This window comes from Protopterus annectens, chromosome 1.part1, assembly GCF_019279795.1.
Source record: "Protopterus annectens isolate FY-2018-M chromosome 1.part1, PAN1.0, whole genome shotgun sequence".
NCBI classification, from domain to species: domain Eukaryota; kingdom Metazoa; phylum Chordata; order Ceratodontiformes; family Protopteridae; genus Protopterus; species Protopterus annectens.
Window position 1 is genome coordinate 1,569,374,497 of NC_056726.1, and position 16,299 is coordinate 1,569,390,795.

A 16,299-nucleotide genomic window follows, 5' to 3' on the forward strand; every position below is an offset into this window, starting at 1 on the left:
ATGTAATATGATCATATAATAGTAATATGCAATAGGAGATAAACACATAAAGTTCAAATCCCCAAACCAAGGTAGTGTAGTGGTCAGAGTCCCAGCTTTGCATCCAGGTGTACATGGTTTGAGTACTAGAACAGGCAATCCAATTGTACATGGGAAAGCAGTATTAAAAGTATTATTTTCATATTAAAATATGTGGTCAGTTATTTTTGTCATTAAAGGTAGTGTAGCTGGTGTAAAATGGAAGTGTGAGTGCATATAACATGTGAAGCCACTCATGTATACACGTGTCCCATACAGTATAGTTACACCCCTTGCTACAATAAAAAAAGAACATTTTTATTTTATAAGAAATATATGAAAATTATAGAAAATTATAATTATGAGAGTATATAATAATAGTATAATATTATAATATTATTATTATAATAATGATATAATATAATATAAATATATATAAAAGATATTTTTTAAGAATGAACTCCGCGCAATGGTTAGCAATGCTTAGCTATGCTGACCAAGTTTAAGCATTTCTCAAACTTGAATACTAAGTAGCAGGTAGCTCAGCTAAGTAGATCTGTGCACTGGTACATGCTGCTAAGTGAAACTAACACAGATTAAACATCTATGAGTTTTCATGTGTTGGCATCACTTAGCGCCACACAGACCCACACAAACCCACTTAAACTGCTTTAGTCACTCTTTTTCCATCAGCCACTGTTCTTCCTAGCAACAAAATAATCAGACCTGCCAAGTCTTGAACCCAGGGTCTTGTACACTATAATCAGAGTAATGTACCACTACACTATTTGGGTTGGAAGGATAGCTGATGCTTTTTCAAACATATCATGCAATCGGGTCATTCAACAGTAGGGAAAAGATTCTGTAGAATCAGTCAGGTTTTGCAGTCGCGTGGGTCTCCTTCAGGTGCTCCGGTTTCCTCCCACATCCCAAAGACATGCTACAGGTGGATTTGACACTCTAAATTGGCCCTAGGTATGAGTGTGTGTGTGTGTGTGTGTGTGTGTGTGTGTGTGTGTGTGTGTGTGTGTGTGTGTGTGTGTGTGTGCCTTCTGTGGAAGGTTGGCCACCGGGCTGGCAACTTGACACTGTAAAACTCCACTGCCAATCATGAGCAGACAGGTGATCTGCTGTGGCGACCCCTAACCGGGAAAAACCAAAAGAAAAAGAAGAAGAAGACATATACACATGTATATATGTATGGAGATGCATACATATGGAAAAATATATACCATAATATAAATAGAAATAAAATATAATATATATATATATATATATATATATATATATATATATATATATAGGTTTACTATCAATATCTCACAAATTAAAATAAAAACAGTACTAATAACTGAAGTCTTTAACCAAATCTACAACTACCCAAATGGCCCTGTTGTCGAAAAACAGTTGTTAATGCCAAAAATGTTGACAACGACATTTTACGGCATTAACAACAATGCCACCCTTGCCGTAACATTCCTAATCCCTATACCTAACATCCCATTTATGCAAAGAGACAAGCCCCCCTGCACCCCCCAAGTTAATATTCCAACTCTGAGATCGCACTACAGTTAGGAAAGGGATGTATTTCCCTAACCACACTGTATCATGATCCCTTTACATGACCGAACATTATATATGCGAATACACAGTCCATTCGCAAATATGATGTTCGCTCATGTCACCTGCACACATATGAAGTATTTGAACATTTGCCATTCGAATACTTCATAGCCATGGCATTTTAATAGTAAACCTATATATATATATATATATATATATATATATATATATATATATATATATATATATGCTCATAACATGTAGTGGAGTCATACCTCACAACTATACCTCTCAACCTCTTAGTGCAAGAAATCTGGCAAAAGGCTATCCAAATGGGGGGACAATGGGCCCAAACTAGGGACATATTTTAAATATTACTCTTATAAATGTAGAATGTTGCCAGAGTGTCAGTGTTTGTTTCAGCATACATGTTCTGAAAGATATGAGTCCGGAAACTCAAATGTATGTCATCATTTACTATTAGAAATCTTCAGATCATCACAGTGATTTACCAGGGATATAAAAATAATGAATCTGTGGAACAGACAAGAAATATGGGCAATTAACCTGGATGTACTGCAACAATCCAGACAGGCAAGAGGTAGGCCCAGAACCCCTTAGTGCAACTAATCTGGACCAAGCCTGACAAAGCAGGTGGAGAAAGCCATGAAAATGGGGACATATCTAAAATACTGGAGTAGATACGCTGACACAGTTGCTGCAGTAACACCCTCATGTCTGTCCTAACATATATTGACTGAAATAGCACAAGTCCAACACTCAATTACTTCTCACTAGTTAGTGACTGAAATCCTCACATCATCCCACTGTTGTGTCAGAAATACACAACACTTATGGGGGGCCAGGCAACAGTACATCCTACAAATATCTAGACATAACATTACATTACTGAAACTACACTCAGCTGCTAAGCATGTCACCAAGCACTGTCCAGACTACAGTCAGACTGACACAACACTAACCTAAATCCGCTTGGGGGAATTACATATGTATTGGCAAATATATCAGGCACTACAGGGATGTAACAGCACTGAAAAACAGACACCAGTGTGAAATTGCATACCCACAACCACTTCCACCACAGTCACAGTGACATACTGGTAAGCCAAAGGAACAGAACAGTATAAGTTCTGACTGAACAAAAACATGTCAACATGTTTGCCACTCACACACTACCCCTAAATATCCTGGCACAATTCACAGTGTAGTATGCTGCCTGACTGTGGTATGGGGCATGTCTCAGTCTGCCCCTATAAACATATACAGCTGATGGACCACCAGAAACAGGAGCAGCATGCACAGGCAGATAGAAAAGGAGCCATAGCACATGCATCCATCCCCCTTTCTACATAGGCCAAATAACATTGACACGCTACACTGCTACACAATTGAGACCATCTGTCACCAATTACCAGAAATACACAAACCTCTCAACTGTACAGAGTCCCACAGAATGTCCAGGCTTTCCTCTCATATATTAGGCCTCATACACATAACATGTCTGGCAGTCTGATACATCACTGGAATTATATCAGGAATGTGGGCACCAAATAATCATATACCATACCTATCAACCTCTTACTGCATGACATCTGGAGAAAGCATGACATAATTGGGGGACAGAGGCCCCAAAACAGATGCATATTTGAAATATTGCTCTTATAAACTGAGAAAGTTGCTGGTGTAACAGGGCTAGTTGTAACATATCTTTTCTGAGGGATATGAGGTCAGAAACACAAATGGATGTTAACAGTTACTGACTGCAATCCCCACAGTATGCTATTGATTTTCCAAAGACAAACAATGTCTGAGGAACACACCAAACATAGGAGTCCAAACTCTGGCCATTCTGCGGATAGCCCTACAGTTGAGAGTTATGTCAAACACATAACACTGTCAGAGTTAAAATCACGCAGAAACTCCATGTCCACACAAACCCTGTTAGACTAGCATTAATCCAAATGTATAACAGCAATACTTACATTCTGTCCCTATGTCTGGAACATTCTCCCCCATTTTGTTGGCTTGTCTCCACAGTCTAGGTTGTAAGAGGTATTCCTAAATTCCCTCTGTGATGATGTTGTTCACACACCTCCATAAAGTCCTCCTCACTGGCAAGGAAACGGGCTAATGCCCACATGAAGTACTCAATTATAGGAGCATGTTGTTATGCAACTGGCTATATTGATAACAACACAGCTGATCTGCATGCAATTAGCAAGTGGGGGACACCAATTGGTGCACAGGTTATCAGCTGCGCATGAGCATTACCAACGAAAGGCAAGCTGCAAAACAGATGTACACCCTACATCCTTGAGACAGAGTGAGAGAGAGAGAGAGAGATAGAAATAGATAGAGAGAGAGAGAGAGAGAGTGGAAAGAAAAAAAAAAACAAATAGGATATAACCACCTACACTTGAAAAAAAGGTATGTCAAACAAGTAAGCATGTAATGGACTGCAGTAGGCGGCATGTAAGAATGGGAAATAGGAAGTTTAACATATATGTCTCAACAAGACTTGCTGTACTGATACATTGCTGATCAGAATCTAGGGCCATAGCATCTGGGTCTGTCTGCAGTGACAGAGATCATAGGTCAGGCCCCTGAGTCACCTCAAAAAAGGATGGCTCATATATGACTACTGCTGACTGTGTGTTAAACAATACTGACTGTGACAATGCTAGGCCACCTACTGGGATGTCGTACATATCCATATCTTACTTGTGAATACAACTATGATATACTTGCTTGTTTCAGAAATGTGAGAGACCTATAAATGGTATTTGCATAGTAAAGTACTGTTGCAGACGTGTGTGTTGAACTGCATGTGATATACTGAGCTCATACCATTAAACTGTCCAATGTTATGCACACTGACCATATGTGTGCCTCATATTTGTAGTCATTTACTCATAGAGTTGTGTTATGTCTGTCAAATCATTGGCAAATCTGTGAAGACTGACATTACATCTCCTTCTTTTTCTTCTGGCTGTTCCTGTTAGGGCTCGCCACAGTGGGTCATCTGTTGCCATGTCTGCCTGTCCTCTGCATCTTGCTCTGTCACACCAACCACCTGCATGTCCTCTCTCACCACATCCAGAAGCCTTATCCGAGGCCTTCCTCTTTTCCTCTTACCTGGCAGCTTCATCCTTACCATCCTTTACCCAACATACTGAGCATCCCTCTTCAGCACATGTCCAAACCAATGTAATCTTGCCTCTCTGGCTTTGTCTAAAAACCATCCAACATAGGTTGACCCTCTCATATACACATTGCTAATCCTGTCCACCCTCATCACACCCAGTGCAAATCCTAACATCTGTACCTCTGTCATGTCCAGCTCTGACTCCTGCCTTTTCATCAGTGCCACTGTCCCCAACCCATATAACATAGCTGGTCTCACTACCCTCTTGTAGACCTTCCCTCTTACTTTTACTTGTACTCGTCTGTCACAAATCACTCCTGACACTCTTTTCCACCTTCTCCATCCTGCCTGTACTCTCTTCTTCACCTATCCTCCACAGTTATCATTACTCTGAAATGTTGATTCCAATCATTTAAACTCATCCATTTTTGCCAACTCTACTCCCTGCATCCTCAGAATTCCGCTATCCTCCCTCTCATTCACACACAGATATTCTGTCTTAGTCCTGCTGACCTTCATTCCTCTCCTCTCTAGAGCAAATCTCCTCCTCTCCAATGTCTCCTAAATCTGTTCCCTACTCTCAATACAGATCACACTGTCATCTGCAAACATCATAGTCAACAGAGACTCCTGTATGATCTTATCTGTCAACCTGTCCATCACCAGTGCAAATCAGAAAGGGCTCACAGCTGATCCCTGATGTCATCCCACCTCCACCTTAAACACATCCATCACTCCAACTGCAGACCTCACCACTGTCACACTATCCTTGTACATATCCTGTACCACTCTTGCATATATCTTGGCCGCTCATGACTTCCTCATACAGTACCAGAACTCCTCTCTAGGCACCTTGCCATATGATTTCTATAAGTCCAGAAAGACACAAAGCAACTCCTGACCTTCTCTGTACTTCTCCATCCCTCAGAGCACACATTGCATCTGTAGTGCTCTTTAGTGGCATGAAACCATACTGCTGACCACTTCTCATCACCTCACTGCTTAACCTAGCTTCCACTACTCTTTCCCATAACTTCATGCTGTGACTGATCAGTGTTATCTGTCTGTAGTTACTACAGCTCTGCACATCAACCTTCTTCTCAAAATGGTACCCAAGCACTTTCTCTCCACTTCTTATGCACCCTCTCACTTTTCAAGATATCAGTAAACAATCTGTTTAAACACACCACTGCCATTTCCCCTAAACACCTCTATGCTTTCACAGGTATGTCATGTGGACCAATAGGCTTTCCAGTATTCATCCTCTTCATAGCTATCCTTACTTCCTCCTTGGTAAGCAGTTGCATTTCCTGATTCACCATACCCACATCATCCAACCTTCTCTCTCTCATTCTCTTCATTCATCAGCCTCTCAAAGTACTCTGTTCATCTGCTCAACACACTCTCTTCGCTTGTGAGTACATTTCCCTCATTATCCTTTATCACCCTAATCTGCTGCACATCTTTCCTAGCTCAGTCCCTCTGTCTAGCCAATTGGTACAAGTCCTGTCATCCTTCCTTAGTGTCCAGCCTGTCATACAACTCTTCATATTCCTCATCCTTAGCCTTTGCTACCTCTCTCTTTGACATGCAACTCATCTCTTCATAGTCCTGTCTACTTTCTTCATCTCTCTGACAATCTCACTCCTTCTTCTCCAACCTCTTTCCCCGTATACTGTCCTGTACTTCCTCAGTCCACCACCATGTCTCCTTGTACTCCTTCCTCCATCCACATGTCACACCAAGCACCTTTCTAGCAATCTCCCTTACTAGCTCTGCTGTACTTACCCAGATATTTTTGTCACCCAGTGCCTGTCTTAACTCTTCCCTGAACTCCACCTCACAATCTTTTTCCATTTCCCACCATTTGATCCTTGGTGCTGCTCTCACACTCCTCCTTTTCTTGATAATCAATGTCATCTTACAGACCAACATTCTATGCTGCCTAACTACACTTTCCCCTGTCACCACTTTACAGTCTCCAAGCTCCTTCAAACTGGTCGTCCTACATTGGATATATGATACCTGTGTGCATCTTCCTCCACTCTTGTATGTCACCCTATGCTCCTCTCTCTTGATGGATACACTTTTCCAGTATTTAGGAGAGAGGAGACAGTATGGCAATTGGTCTGAAATTGGTTGGCTCAGTGGAGTTTTTCCTTTATGAAGAGGTACTACAAAAAATTCTTCCAAATTTCAGGGACTTTGCCTTCTTTTACGGATCTATTAATCAGGATAGATATGGGGTAAGCTAGAGATGTAGCTGCATGTTTAAGGAATAATGGAGGAAGGTTATCAGCTGAGGGTGAACCAGGTTTTAGTTTAGTTAAGAGCAACTTGATATAAGAGGTGGGAACAACTGATAGTGAGAATGAGAGTGAGGGAGAGAGAGGTGAATCAGAGGCTTTGTTTCTAAGTTCCCTGCAAGAGATAAGGTTGGAAGAGGTATTATTGCCTTTCCAAGTTTTACAAGCTTTATCTCCGGTCTTCAAGAGTGTAAGGGTAGTTTTAGTTAGCCATGGGGCATATCTGAATTTGATGCAAGTTTTCCTAGTGGGGGCAAGGGAGTTGAGGATGGATAGAAAGGTGTTGCTGAAGTGTAGGACTGCTTCATTGAGAGTGAGATTAGAGATAAAGGACCAGTTTATAGTAGAGAGGAGGTGATTTAGTGAGTCAGGAGAATAGCTAGATAGATCACCTTATATTGTTGTGCTTTATGTAGGTGCTCAGAGTTTCTGTGAACTCGTAAAGGTAAGTGGTCACCTAATGTGTCTGGTAGAGTGGTTGGAGTAAGGTAATGTTGGGGGTGAGATACTAGTATCCAGTCAATAAGTGAACCAGTAGAGGAAAATTTATGAAGGTGGGTAGGGGAAGAGATGAGCTGTGTGAATCCATACAGGTTGAGAGAGGTAGAAAGTGATTCTTTATTGATCTGCAGCCAGTCAATATTGACATCTCTTAGTATGATGGTTTCATAAGGGATAGTTTTAGATATCCAGGATAGAAAGTGTTCTAAAATGGGGACATTATTTCCAAGAGGGATATAAATTGATGGAATGGCAAGTTTGTTTTATGGTGGCTAAGTTTAAAGTTAGCTAAAATTATCTTAGCTGGGAGAAAGTCAGATATGGGAAAAGAGATAGGGGAGATAGACAGGCAGTTAGACTACACAATTGTGACTTCCCCTCCTCTTTTTGAAAGTCTGACATGCCTGAGGATATTGTTGCTAGGGGGAAGAATTTCAGAATTAGAAATATTTGGTTTTAACCAGGTTTCACACAAGGTAAGTATGTTTGGGTTATGTTGAGTGATCCAAGCATGAAGTGCGTTTTTTTTAACTATACTTTGAATATTTATAGATGAGAGGATGAGTCTTTTTTGGGAATAGTATTAGTAATGGATGATGGAGAGGTTGAAGAGAGCACAGAGGTGGTAGTGGTATTGAAAGTATTTTGAGGAGAATTGTTAGGACCTAGGTTGGGGTGGACATCTCCTGATAGTAACAGGTTGCATAATATGAAATTGATAATTGGAGAGATTGGGTGCATGTGTGGATATTTGTTTTTGTGGTTGACATACTGTTTAGATGTAAGGAAGTATTTGAATCTATGTGTGGCAATAATGGTGAAGTTAGATAGAGAGGGGGAAATGTGAGTAAAGGTAGATGTGTTGTGGTTTCGAGATAAAGTGAGTGGGGGTGATTTGATGTGTATAACAGTAGTGCTTTGCTAGTATGTGAGAACTGAGAGAAAGAGTAATGTAGTTGAAAGGAGAAGGAGAAATAGTATATTAAGAATAGTAGGCATATTAGTAATTAGAGTAGTGTGAAATAGATGAGATTGTTAGTTCAGAGGGTGATGAAAGACTAGAGGAATGGTGTAAGAGTGTGAGTACTAAGGGGGTAGGGATTTAAAGAGGTGTGGTGTGCTGTGTTGTATGATTGGTTAGTGAAGTGGGTGGAGGAGGTGCTGCTAACTATAAAGGAAATTGTGTCAGGGGTGGGTGGGAATGGGGGCAGGGTAGGGAAGCGAAGTGAGCCTGAGCGATAGCAAGGGCAAATGGAGCAAGCTGCACAAAACCAGATGGAACTAGCCCAGGAAAATCAATCAGCCAGGTTACTTCAGGTATGATAGCTTGCAGCACTTTTACTGTTTGCAAATAACTTCTGTGACCCTGGGTTTGGTTGGTATTAACAAATGTGTAAGTTTTGCTCCAATTGGTTAACCCACACAAACTTTTTAAGTTGCTTCCAATAAGGAGTAACAGTCACAACCTGTGTGTTTGATTTATTTTAAAAATGCTCAGTGAGACCTAAAAGCAGCTGGTGATTGATTTAGAAGTAATGCTGCCACCTAGTGGTATAGCTTGGAACCAAGTCTACACTGTGTGGGGGGGGGGGGTTCAAGCCAGTTGTCCCTGCAAGTGTGCACTACCTTTACAGCAGATTAAAAGCTTAAGGATATAGACACATTAGCTATGTGGAGTGTTTGTTGCCGATATTAGTTAAATAATTGATTCTTTCTGATGGTACATACATTTACTTTTGAAATATTTATTCTTAAATATTCAGGTTGATGCTTGCCTAAAACAGCTTCAGGTTGCAATTGAGGGGATTTCCTGTGGGTGAAGCTAACTGTGAAAACTGTTCTGAAAAGGAAGAGACAATATAAGACATATTAGAAATATTAGGTGGCTGAAAGTAGTGTACTGGAGTTAGAATATGAGGAGTTAGCTACACAATGCCTAATACCTTGTAGCTACTATGCTGAGTTTCAGATATTTAACATAAGTACAATGTTTGGCATTCAGTTAGCTTTTCTATATGGCTGACAGGTAACAATGACAGCATTAATAAGTCATACACAGTGGAGAGCCTTTCAAGAAATGAAAACCAAGTTTCCTTCATTCAAGCAAAAACATACTGACTTTTAAATTACTTTTTTATAATATAGTAACTTTAGTAGTTATGCAAGTGCTTACAGGGTTCAGCTGTTACCACACGTTATATAATATGGAATAACACACTCGCTATACAAGACCAGGAAGGCTAGGGCATATTACTGGAGTAATAGGAGCAACATGGAGTAACACACTCTGTATACAAGACCAGGAAGGCTAGGGCATATTACTGGAGTAATAGGAGCAACATGGAGTAACACACTCTGTATACAAGACCAGGAAGTCTAGGGATTATTACTGGAGTAATAGGAGCATGCAAGATATCATTTTAAGGAGATGGAAGGCTGCACTGAGTGAGGGGGGTGGACGCCAGAACGGAGAACACTTTCTGTTGGCAGCCTTAACTCAGAGTCACATTCACATCTGCTAATTTATTAAACAAGTATATGCTAGTAGCTAAAACACAGAGGCTGCAAATTACATTTATGCACTTATGAAAGCAGCAATCACGCACCAGCTATTATCTGACTAAAGCCTGTGCTGCTAGATGTAGGCCGCTACCAGTACAACATTGTAAACTACTAGTTCTCTATAAAAAGAATCCTCTTATTTTATGGGCAAATAATTATGATTTAGCAAACACTCACATCAGCTAATCCTTTAACAAGCCCTCATTTCTAAACTCTAACACAGAGCAAGTCAAGTAGATTCAGTCAGCCACATTGGTCTGTAGCATTAACATACACAAAACAAAAGCAGTATGACTACTGTTACAGGGTAAACCAACATTAACAGCCACAAAATACAGGCAATATAACAAATGTTACAAGGTATACCAGTTTTATAAAAGCAAGTTTAGAGGCAATATACGTACATGCAGTACTTACTGGTGTGCACACTTAGCTGAGGACTGTTGGTTCCTTGCTGTGAGGATAGGATTTTAAATATGGTGCCTTGTAGCTAACCCTCTATTATAGCCTAATCTACAGGGAAATGCAGGTATTGTGTTAGGGGTGGGGAGATGGGTGGGATAGCTGTTTGTGTTTCAGTAGTATCAAACCAGATGGAACTAGCCCAGGAAAATCATTCAGCCAGGTTACTTCAGGTATGGTAGTTTGCAGCACTTTTACTGTTTGCAAATGACTTCTGTGTTCCTGCGTTTGGTTATTATTAGCAGATGTGTAGGTTTTGCTCCTGTTGGTTAACCCACTCAAATACACTTTTTAAGTTGCTTCCAGTAATGAGTAATAGTCACAATCTGTGTTTCATTTATTTTAAAAATGCTCAGTGAGACCTAAAAGCAACTGGTGATTGATTTAGAAGTAATGCTGCCACCTAGTGGTATAACTTGGAGCCAAGTCTATACTGCAGGGGGGGGGGGTCGAGCCAGTTGTTCCTGCAAGTGTGCACTACCTTTACAGCAGAAAAGCTTAAGGATATATCCACATTAGCTATGTGGAGTGTTTTGTTGCCTTTATTAGTAAAAATAATTGAGATTAAAAAGGATAGAAATCAAAGTAGGTACATAGCTAAGACTTTTAGAAAAAAGATGTATTCAAATGCATTCTTGCATTTTTCTAGTCACCCATTTCACCAGAAATGCTCAGTATTAAAAGGGCAGTTGGTTAGAGTGGCCAGAATGGTGACAATGGATAGCAACTTTCAACAAGAATGCGATTATGTGAGAAAAATGTTTCTCAGCTGTGGATACCCTGATAATTTGATTACAGACTTAACTATGGAGGTTAAGAGAAAAATAAATGGGGAACATACAGACCACTTTTAAATCAGCAGGTTCATTTGGATTATGGAACCACTAGTCCTGGAGTTAATGAGATAAGACAGTATAATAGCAGGAATAGTAAATAGCAATGATAACGAAACATCAGAAAATGTACAATTTTATTACGGCATTTAATTTGAATGCTTTGGATTTTAGGAATATAATACACAAAAACTGGTCTTTACTAACAGGGCAAGCAGCATTGGTCAATGACTTCTATAATCCCCCGCATACCATTTTTAAGAGAGGTAGGAACTTGAAGAGTATATTCGAAACTAACAGGAAATTTACTGTTAGAAATCCAGGTATGTTTACTTGTGGCATGTGTAAATATTGTAGGCTCTAGCAACTGGTCAAACATACTATGTTAACAACAAAAAATACAATGTAAAGGGGAAATTTACATGTTCATAGGTTAGTACTAGGCTAACTGCTCTTGTGAGCCATTGTAAGCCTAGCCAATTATCCCTTGTGAGACTCAAACCCTGCACTTTGTGTTTGTAAGGCAAACACCTTAACCATTAGGCCACTCTCCCAATTCCAAGATGGTGGTTTACATGGTTTCATGTCAGTCTTGCCTAGCATTTTACATGGACAAGACTGACCGTAAACTCAAAGATAGGGTATATGAACATTTATACAATATAAGGAGAGTTAAGTTAGAAAATGCTCTGGCTAAACACATACAGGAGTTCCCAGAACATAACTTTAAGTTCAAAGTAATAGATGAAGCCATCACATACATAAGAGGGGGACCAATTTCTTTGATGTTAGAAAGATTAGAGTTATTATGGCAATTGAGATTCAATACTGGACAATATCATGGACTTAATGAACTGGGTTCAGTTTTGTTTTAAAATTAGAAGCTTATTAAGGTAACTATTAGTAAGTTATTCAACATATTTTCCATCTAGGGAGTGTGTGAAATAATTTTATATATGTTATATGAATAAACATAATTATATTGTTTAGTTATAAAACAATATTTCTATATTTTAATGTCTTAAATTCTTACTTATGTTTAGCTTTTATACTATGTTCTAGAAATATAATGGTTAATGTGGTTTAGATTAAGGGAAGAGTTTGTATTGGTTTGCTTTGAACACATGACAGCAGCTGTAGGTCTTTTTAAATGACTTGATTGTACTACTCATTTTATCTGAAGAAGTTCTAACATTTGTCAAATGAAATGTGCGTAATAAAGGATTTTGTACAGTTTCAGAGTTACTACTTGGACTTTATTTCCTTTTGCTGATTTTGTTTTTATACTACATAACCATGCCATAATGTTTGGCTACAGCCAGCAACATCTGCTGGAGAGGACCACCCTGTGGGGCGACCTTCTCCACAGGGTAAACGATGTCGGCCTGCATGCACATACATACAAGCAGGTCTGGCATCGTGCAACCGACCTCATATGCCATGTCTGGCAAAGGGCTGCTGCTGTGGCCAGGGACTGCACAGCCACAGGTGGGGGCCCAGCCAAGCAGGGCCCACTGACACCTACCGAGGAGCTCCTCATCAACCTTGGGGCACTCATCCCAGTGCAACATCAGGGTACAGACCCCCACATGCTGGAGGTGGTTGGCACCCAGACAATGGATGAGGAGCATGCAGGTAAGGCACCAGTGGTGATTACTAGAGTAGCACACACACTTGTATCTGTAGAGTATCTACATGCATGTGTCAGGTCAGATTGCAGTTGTGGCTGGGGTTTTCTAATGCACAGAAGTGCACATCTATGGTGAGAAGCAGCAAATTGTGTAGTATTGAGGGTTGTACTGTAAATGTGCAGACATGCTGCATCCATCCTGTACCAATGCCACATGTGAGTCTGCTGACAATACCTCTCTCCTACAACTACCTAGGTCCTTCTGGTCTGCATGTGGGACAGCAGCCTGAAGCTGGTAAGTATGGAATTGTTCTGTTGTGGTTTGCCAATACCCCAGGCATGTGAAGGGCATGCAATTTACCATGTACACAACTGTCACTCGTAAACATATTGCTTTATGTGCATGTTTGCTTGTGGAGGGGTTAACTGCATTGCATCACAGTGGTCACCACAGGGGCCTATCTGAAGAGAATGTAACATTCCTGTAGCATACCTCACAACCTGTCAGTGCAAGACTTCTGGACAGAGACCAACAAAATGGGGTGACAAACAGCCTAAGGTAGGGACATGTGTGAAACATTGCTCTTATACAGTGGAATTAAACAGTGTACACACCCCTGTTAGGATGCCAGGTGTTTGTGATATATACATAGTGAGACTACAATATGTCAGTCCACACCTTTTCCAACCTTTAATGTGACCCATAACATGAACAATTCACTTGTAAATCCGACCAATCTGTTGGGCACTAAATATGGAGTATACAAACCTTACAATAAGCTGGATGCATATGTGTGCACACCCTTCAAATAATATTTTATTGCAGCAGCTTGTGATTTATTGACAGCATTCAGTCTGCTTGGGTACACACCTGCCATCAAGTAAAGGCACTCTAAGTAACACCAAATAACAGTCTGCTGTTAAAGTAGGATATTCATGACATTTGCTCAGTTGCCTGCAGCAACCATGGCTTGCAGACAGCTTACAAAGCAGCAAAGGGATCTCATATAGGTTCATAGGTTCATAGGTTCATACTAGGCTATCTGCCCTAGGGCATTTATAAGCCTAGCCAGAGTGTGTATGGCTTTTGCCACCCATTTTAAATTAATTTTGCTATGCCCTTTTTCGAGGTTAGTATACTGCGCTTCTGTCTAACAGTGACACAGAAGTGATACCCGGGGTAAACCTACGATCTCCCATCCACTCATCAAGATTCCTCTTGAAGAGAGTCAATGAGGGACTCTGCCTAACCTGGGACTGGGATTTTATTCCAGAGTGAAGGGAGCCTCTGGGTTATGAATCTGTCCCTCCAGCATGTCCTATTTATTTCAGTGCTGAGGTTTAAGTCCCTCGGCCGTAGCTCGATGGGATTTGGATTTTCTGAGGTGCAGCATGTCCATTAATTCCGGGTTGGACATGGCTTTATAAGTCAGGCACAGATCGCCTCTGAGCAGACGGTATGCCACTGAGTAGAGCTGGAGTTTCTTTAACCGGGCAGCATACGGCATCTGTTTCAGCCCCTTGATCCTCTTGGTGAGGTACTTTTGGGGTCTTTCCAGTTGCTGCAGGTGTCTGGTAAGGTACATCCCAAAAGGGGCATTGTACTCAATTATGGGCCTGATGAGGGATGAGTAAAGAGGCACGATGACCTCCCCTGAGCTAGATGTGAATCCCTTCATGATTAGGTGGGCTATATAAAATGTTTTTCTAACCACTTTGGCCACGTGGTTGTCAAATGAGAGATTGCTATCAACTTGGGTCCCCAGATCCCTAATTACTTCTTCTGTACTTAATGGATTACCACCTATGTGGTAATTTGTGGGCACTTTGTTTTTGACAAAGGGGATGACTATACACTTTTTGGCGTTTAGCTTGAGGCCATGGCACTGGCACCAGTTGTCTGTTTCTATGAGGCCCTTTTGGAGGATGCTTGTGTCAGCTGGAGAGTCTATTATGGTGCCCAGTTTGCAGTCATCTGCGAACTTGGTCAGCCACAGTCCTTCCATGTTGGCCTGTACCTCCGAGAAATATATACCGAACAACAGAGGTCCCAAGACTGAGCCTTGTGGGATGCCACTTGTAACTGGTTTGGAGTCTGACATGGCTCCAGCTATTCTAACCATGTGGGTTCTGTCCTTGAGCCATTTTGCAACCCATCTAGTGACATAGGGGTTTATATTTAAGCTGGTGAGCTTATCTATAATGCCCGAGTGGGGTGTTGTATCGAAGGCTTTTGTGAGGTCCAGGTAGGCTGTGTGGACCACCTTCCCCTTGTCAATGGCCTTGGTGACTGTTTCAAAGAAATTGACCAGGTTTAAGAGGCAGGATCTGCCCTTAACAAAGCCGAACTGGGTAGGATCCAGTGTCTGTAGGTCCCCAATATCTTTATTTATAAGATCCATGATGATCCTTTCCATAGCTTTGCAGACCAAGCTAGTGAGACTTATGGGGCGATAGTTTCCAAGATCCGTTGAGGCACCACCTTTGTGGAGAGGGACCACTGTTGCTGTACGCCACTCTTTGGGTACATATCCTGTAGTAAGGCTGAGATTGAACAGTAGTTTTCGTTTGGGTTTAGCTCTTCTTGGAGTTCATGTAGGACGCAGCCCGGGACACCGTCTGGTCCCATTGATGCTATGTTTCTTGCTTTGGAGAGGGCAGCTCTTACCTGAGCATCTGAGATGTCAGGGGAGCAGCACTCTGCTGGGATAGATATTAGCCCTTTTGGTGGGGAGGGGGGGGAGAAGTTTGCGCTGAACCTGTCAGCTAGGATGTTGGCAATGTCTGTGGGTTCGGTGTATTTTTTGTCATTTTGGACTAATTTTGAGCATATCTGGGAATTCCCACCCAGGTTCCTAACATAACTAAAGAAAGCCTTGTGATTATCCTTAGTGTCCTGTGCAATTTTTCTCTCGAAGCTGGCCTTAGACGATTTTATGAGTGCCTTAGTTTTTTGCTAATACTGATCAGAGATGCCTTCCCTTTTTGGGATTTTGCTCTGTCATGTAGTAGCTTCCTCCTTCTATTGTATAGTTTGTTTATGGCTGGGGTCCACCAGACAGGATGTCTGCCTTTGGAGGATTGGGTCTTGGTTTTATTTGGGATTGCATGATCCATGCATTCCTGAAGGTGTTCATAGAATGCGTTTATAAAGGATTTTTTGGTCTGGGCCGTATTATCCAGAGGCCCGGGGGCTTTGAAGGATTCCACCTCGGTTTTGAGGAGTGTGAAATTTGCTTTAGAGAAGTTTTTCACTGT